This window comes from Sinocyclocheilus rhinocerous, unplaced genomic scaffold (assembly GCF_001515625.1).
Source record: "Sinocyclocheilus rhinocerous isolate Xijiao unplaced genomic scaffold, SAMN03320098_v1.1 scaffold499, whole genome shotgun sequence".
Lineage (NCBI taxonomy): Eukaryota > Metazoa > Chordata > Actinopteri > Cypriniformes > Cyprinidae > Sinocyclocheilus > Sinocyclocheilus rhinocerous.
The window spans coordinates 2,144,174-2,151,504 of NW_015637156.1; the positions used below are offsets into that span (position 1 = coordinate 2,144,174).

At 36.3% G+C, this 7,331-nt stretch overlaps 1 long non-coding RNA gene across 1 annotated transcript in view; it reads right to left on the reverse strand.

Annotated features, from left to right (window-relative positions):
• LOC107748723 (uncharacterized) overlaps positions 1-6,575 on the reverse strand; it is an 11,601-nt gene extending 5,026 nt beyond the window's left edge. Inside the window, exon 1 of the long non-coding RNA XR_001640959.1 lies at positions 6,519-6,575. This is a non-coding gene — a long non-coding RNA (uncharacterized LOC107748723). The remainder of the gene's footprint in view (positions 1-6,518) is intronic.
• Positions 6,576-7,331: the final 756 nt, after the last annotated feature.

The window sequence follows — 7,331 nt, forward strand, 5'->3', positions numbered from 1 at the left end:
AAAAAACAGACTTTAAAGTTATGTCCCTCAGTCTAAACTCAGCCCTGTCACACTAACCATTCTACGCCCATAATAATTTAGACTGCTCATATGTGACATTATTTACCAGAAATTACATCATTCAGGTCTCTTTAATAGTGGTGCAGAAAATGGTTAGTAGTATCATACTTTTTATTCGTATTTTTGAGGCATATTATAGTCAGGGAGGGTACTGTTAAGCTTAACAACTCAAACCCATCACATAAAAATAAGTGATTATTTTTCAACATTTTATTTTAATTTATACGTATATACAATGTACTTGTTTTACTGCTGCCATATATGGTCTAGCAGTGGCCATTCTGAGTGAAAAACCTCAACCCCGTCACAAATATATGTATTTCTCATTGTTATGGGGTTAAATAATTTTATTATTTATATATATATATATATATATATAACTATTTATAGTTATTTACTTTATTTATTAATAATTTTAATGAAAAAAATTTATAAAATAGTCATGGTTTCAGCAAATATATACTTACCAAAAACATGACAACTCATATTTTTGTTATAAATAGATTTTTTGATGTAATATGTCCACTTAAACTTTGAGAAAGAAACAAAACCAAAAATTAAAATGGAAGGCAATGTAACCCTTCCAATGTGTTACAGACTTCAACCCTGTCACACCTTGTCACATTAACATTTTTGGAAAAATATAGGGAACCGCAAACCACAAGTAAATGATTTAATAATGCTTTGTCTGGAAATTACTGCTTTTTTAATTATGTGGTCAAAACACTCACATGCAATAGCAAGGGGGCGTTGATACTGTTTCCAATGCAATGACGTTAGCCAATCATAACAGTGGCCAATTCCTGACAAGTCTTATTAAAGGACCCGCCCCTTAAAACAGGTCGATTTAGACAGAGGGTCAGAATGAGGTTAGAAAATAAAGCAATAAGCCCCAAGAAGCCTTAGTTTACAGTGAATTTAAAACAGCTAAGGGGCGTTGTTAGGCATGATGCAAAGCGGAGTGCCTAAAACCCCCTTAGCTGTTATAAATTCACTGTTAACCACGGCTTCACGGGGCTTATTGCTTTTATAAAACGGCTATTCCATATATGTAGCAAGGTTTCACAAAATAAAACAAAGCAAATAAAATGTAATGATATTAATAAAAACATTATTCTTCCGCCAAACAATGTAGTTCCTCAGAAACGGTTGTGGTTGCAACAAAGGGGTTGCCAAGCAACACAGACATAAACAAAGGTTTATGTTTGTAGAGTAATTTACAACAGCTTCGAATGCGGCTCAACCAATCAGAATCAAGGACCGGAACTATCCATTTTATAATAATAATTTTTCCGCATATTTATATGTTTTTTGTGCAAAACAACTTTATTAACATTATAAGTAAACCTCAAGAAACAGATTTTTAAAAATCCATGTCATGACCACTTTAAATACTACTCTTATTTATATAAAATAATATTTATTGAATAATAATATTTAATAAACAACAACAGCCATCATAAAAGTTGCTAGGCAATTCAGTCAAAAGTACAAAGGCAGCACTCTGATATACAGAAATTAAATTTAAATAAAATATAATGTGATGAGATTTTGCCCTCATCCAAAACTTTTTTGCTCTGGAACAAATATCAGTTTAATGAGACCAAAGACTGCCCGTTAGATTTACCCAAAGCAAATTATATCTCATATTTAACCACTATAGAGTCATAAGAGCCAGCGGCAAATTCCGAGGTGTAGAATATCACACTCCTCTCAGCCAGATCAGATTCAAGAACCAGAAAAAACTGTTGTGTGTCTATATATATATATATATAATTACAATTATTTTGTCGCTCAGTTTCCAGTCCACCATTACATTGGTGCTTGCCCTTTAAAATCTTAAGCATATGCACGAGGCTGACTCCAGCTCCTTTTTCGCCAGCTCCTTATTCGCCGAATTATCCGTTCCACCTTAAAAATGTTGGGTGGTTGTTAACCCCTCCCCCTCAGTACTTTCGGCTGTATTTTTTAAAGGAACAGTTGCACAAAAAAAGGCCAGGCTGCGAACAGCAGGTTTCATTGAACAGTAAAAATGTAGTTTTGTAAAAATGTAATGTATGTTTCAATAAATGGTGCACGTGACAAATTCAGGCAGAGTTCTTCTTTTTTATTTAAGCTCCATGCCTTACTCAATATCTTTTTCAATGTAGCCTGTATGCATGGAAAAAGATAATATTGTTTGCAGCTGTTTTGTAATGGTTTTGTCATTTTAGATCATTATTGGAATTTATCCATTATTGTAAATGATTAAAGAGATATATACATTCATTAATTGTCTCACAAAATCTTGTATTACTGCATTTTCTGATGTGCTGTTGATTAAATGACCGACAGAATATGCGCCCTAGGCAACAGCATGTGCCGACAAAGCATACTGGGCGTGTAATAACTTTATGATATCACAAGTTCTCACAAATAGGAGCACGTAGAGGGCAAGATAAATTCATTCTATAATGAAATCCTGCATTAGAACATTTTCTGATGTTTTATAATGGAAATATGACACAGAGAAAATGCCCTCCAAAGCAACTGTATGTGCCGACAAGGCATACTGGGCGTGTCACAACTTAAATATTTTACAAGTTCTCAAAGAATCGAGCACGTAGAGGGAAAGATCAATTCATACTCTAACGGAATCCTGCATTACAACATTTTCTGATGTTTTATAATGGAAATATGACCCAGAGAAAATGCCTTCCAAAGCAACTGTATGTGCCGACGAAGCATACTGGGCGTGTCATAATTTTGTTATTTCAGAAGTTCTCAAAGCAACGAGCACGTAGAGGGCAAGAGTAATTCATTTTGTAAGGGAATCCTGCATTACAACATTTTCTGATGTTTTATAATGGAAATATGACCCAGAGAAAATGCCCTCCAAAGCAACTGTATGTGAGGACAAAGCATACTGGGCGTGTCATAATTTTGTTATTTCAAAAGTTCTCAAAATTTCGAGCACGTAGAGGGCAAGAGTAATTCATTCTTTAAGGAAATCCTGCATTAGAATATTTTCTGATGTTTTATAATGGAAATATGACCCACAGAATATGCCCTTCCAGGCAACTGTATGTGAGGACAAAGCACAGTGGCCGTGTCACAACTTAAATATTTTACAAGTTCTCAAAAAAAATATGCCCTTCCAGGCAACTGTATGTTGTATGTTGTATTGAGAACTTTTTAAATTGTTAAGTTGTGACACGCCCAGTATGCTTTGTCCTCACATACAGTTGCTTTGGAGGGCATTTTCTCTGGGTCATATTTCTATTATACAACATCAGAAAATGTTCTAATGCAGGATTTCGTTAGAGTATGAATTGGTCTTTCCCTCTACGTGCTCGATTCTTTGAGATCCTGTGAAATTGTTAAGTTATGACACGCCCAGTATGCTTTGTCGGCACATAGAGTTGCTTTGCAAGGCATTTTCTCTGGGTCATATTTCCATTATAAAACATCGGAAAATGTTGTAATGCAGGATTTCGTTAGAGTGAATTGATCTTTCCCTCTACGTGCTCGATTTTTTGAGAACTTGTGAAATTGTTAAGTTATGACATGCCCAGTATGCTTTGCCGGCGCATACAGTTGCCTGGAAGGGCATATTTTGTGGGTCATATTTCCATCATAAAACATCAGAAAATGTTGTAATGCAGGATTTCCTTAAAGAATAAATTGATTTTTCCCTCTACGTGCTCGATTTTTTGAGAACTTGTAAAATATTTAAGTTGTGACACGGCAACTATGCTTTGTCCTCACATACAGTTGCTTTGGAGGGCATTTTCTCTGGGTCATATTTGCATTATAAAACATCAGAAAATGTTGTATTGCAGGATTTCGTTAGAGAATGAATTACTCTTGCCCTCTACGTGCTCGTTGTTTTGAGAACTTTTGAAATAACAAAATTATGACACGCCCAGTATGCTTTGTCGGCACATACAGTTGCTTTGGAGGGCATTTTCTTTGGGTCACATTTCCATTATAAAACATCAGAAAATGTTCTAATGCAAATATGACCCAGAGAAAATGCCTTCCAAAGCAACTGTATGTGAGGACAAAGCATAGTGACCGTGTCACAACTTAAACATTTTACAAGTTCTCAAAAAATCGAGCACGCAGAGGGAAAGATCAATTCATTCTTTAAGGAAATCCTGCGTTACAACATTTTCTGATGTTTTCTGATGGAAATATGACCCACAAAATATGCCCTTCCAGGCAACTGTATGTGCCGGCAAAGCATACTGGGCGTGTCATAACTTAAAGGGGTCATATGATGCGATTTCAAGTTTTCCTTTCTCTTTGGAGTGTTACAAGCTGATTGTACATAGATAAGATCCCTAAAGTTGCAAAGAATAAAGTCTCAAAACCAAAGAGATATTCTTTATCAAAGTTAAGACTCTGCCACGCCCCCCTAAAACGGCTAATAAACCCACGGAGGTGAAAAAAACAGCGTTTCAGGCGGTCGCACACCGGACGAGAAGCACAGCGTCGTTTGGGCTTCCGAAAGCGGATGATATCAGGAAACAGTGGTTGCAATTTACTTTTTAACTCTGTTCCTGAGCATTATAACCCCAATTTGCTATTGTGTGTCATATTTCTATTATAAAACATCAGAAAATGTTCTAATGCAGGATTTCGTTAGAGTATGAATTGGTCTTTCCCTCTACGTGCTCGATTCTTTGAGAACCTGTGAAATTGTTAAGTTATGGCACGCCCAGTATGCTTTGTCGGCACATACAGTTGCTTTGGAAGGCATTTTCTCTGGGTCATATTTCTATTATAAAACATCGGGAAATGTTCTAATGCAGGATTTCGTTAAAGAATGAATTACTCTTGCCCTCTACGTGCTCGCTTTTTTGAGAACTTGTGAAATAACAAAATTATGACACGCCCAGTATGCTTTGTCGGCACATACAGTTGCTTTGGAAGGCATTTTCTCTGTGTCATATTTCCATTATAAAACATCAGAAAATGTTCTAATGGAGGATTTCGTTAGAGAATGAATTTATCTTGCCCTCTAAGTGCTCCTTTTTGTGAGAACTTGTGATATCATAAAGTTATTACACGCCCAGTATGCTTTGTCGGCACATGCTGTTGCCTAGGGCGCATGTTCTGTGGGTCATTTAATCAACAGCACATCAGAAAATGCAGCAATACAAGATTTCGTGAGACAATTAATTAATGTATATATCTCTTTAATCTTTTACAGTAATAGATAAATTCCAATAAAGATCTAAAATGACAAAACCATTACAAAACAGCTGCAAACAATATTATCTTTTTCCATGCATACATGCTACATTGAAAAAGACATTTGAGTAAGGCATGGAGCTTAAAGGGGTCATATGATGCTTTTTTAAAGATCATTATTTTGTGTATTTGGTGTAACAGAATATGTTGACATGCTTTAATGTTCAAAAAACACATTATTTTTCAAATACTGTACATTATTGTAGGTCCTCTATATAGGCATATATGCCCCGCCTCTATCGAACGCTTCGTTTTCTACAAAGTCCCTCCTTCCGACAAGCACAGTCTGCTCTGATTGGCCAGCTGAACCAGTGCAAGAATATCTCTTTGGTTTTGAGACTTTAGTCTTTGGAACTTCAGGGATCTTATCTATTCACAATCAGCTTGTAACACTCCAAAGAGAAAGGAAAACTTGAAATCGCATCATATGACCCCTTTAAATAAAAAAGAAGAACTCTGCCTGAATTTGTCTCGTGCACCATTTATTGAATAAATAAATGGTGAATACATTACATTTTTACAAAACTATATTTTTACTGTTCAATGAAACCTGCTGTTCGCAGCCTGCCCTTTTTTGTGCAACTGTTCCTTTAAAAAATACAGACGAAAGTACTGAGGGGGAGGGGTTAACAACCACCCAACATTTTTAAGGTGGAACGGATAGTTCGGCGAATAAGGAGCTGGCGAAAAAGGAGCTGGAGTCAGCCTCATAGCATATGCCCTAAATCACATGACTTGTCATGACATGTCATCAAAGCAAATATCAGTCCTATAATTTTTCTCTTCCTCATTTTCTGAAGACTAATTTAATAGTGTAAAATGTAACATGTCCACCCTGTCAATTTATATACTTGAAACATCTATTATATATCTATTAAAATTATTCTTAAATCTTCTGCTAATTAAACAAACAAACAAACAAACAAACAAACCTGCTCATTCCAAAATCCACCAAACTATAAGAATGACCTAGAAATCACTTTCAGAAACACTTTCACAGAACTTATTTTGTCAAAAAAGTCTAATGGTGAAGTTCCTTGACTTCCTGTATATTCCCTCAAGAGAAAAGAGTTACATATAACTGAATGTTAATCCATTACATTTCTGTTGGCACATCTATTTTACAATGCTCTCCTACCTTAAAACACATTTCTTTAAAAAATATATTTTAAATACAAATAATATTCAGGTGATAAAGACAGTAGTTTTGTACGACCTACCTGTTCATCGAGTGAATTGTAATGAGAGAGTGTGATTATAGGAAACCCCGCCTTACTGTCTTACTGTCACAGTTCTTTTGAATAGCCTACTGAAAAATGAGGTTTCGTCTACATACATATGCATTTAGGCCCAGAATTAACATTACATTAATGAAAAATTCACTCTTACAAACATAATGTTTTCCAGCAAATGTGGGCAGTGACTGAATCATTGTCTACCACCAATAAGACATATTTTCCCAGATAATTCTTGAGTACACACAAGAAAAGAAAAGATGATCAGTTGTCTCTGTTTTATTGTACAATTTCATTGCCTAGAAGTGTACTGCATAATCAATCATGCATTTTATATCACATCCTGACTTGTTGTCGGGATTCATGACAAAACTGATGAGTCAAGACTTGCAAGGTATATACTCAAAACGGGATTTCTCAAAAGTATGCTTGAATATCATGTAATGCTTAAGTTTCCTTTTCTTGAGAAATGAAACTTAAGGATCTCCTTCTTTGAGCAAAAGAATGAGAACACGCCCTACTGTAGAAACTATGGAAGCCCTAACAGACTATGTATTTTTTTCTCTATGATAAAAGCTGTAAGCACAGTACATCTGACATTAAAAGAGCAACTGATAACCACAGTTTACACAGACTTAAGTGTATGCAGCCTTTAGACTCTTCTTTAATGATCGCACAGTATTTTGTATGTAGAGCGAGGCCCGGCGTCGGCGCCGTGGGGGGGGGGGGGGGGGGGGGTGGGGGGGGGGGGGGGGGGGGGGGGGGGGGGGGGGGGGGGGGGGGGGGGGGGGGGGGGGG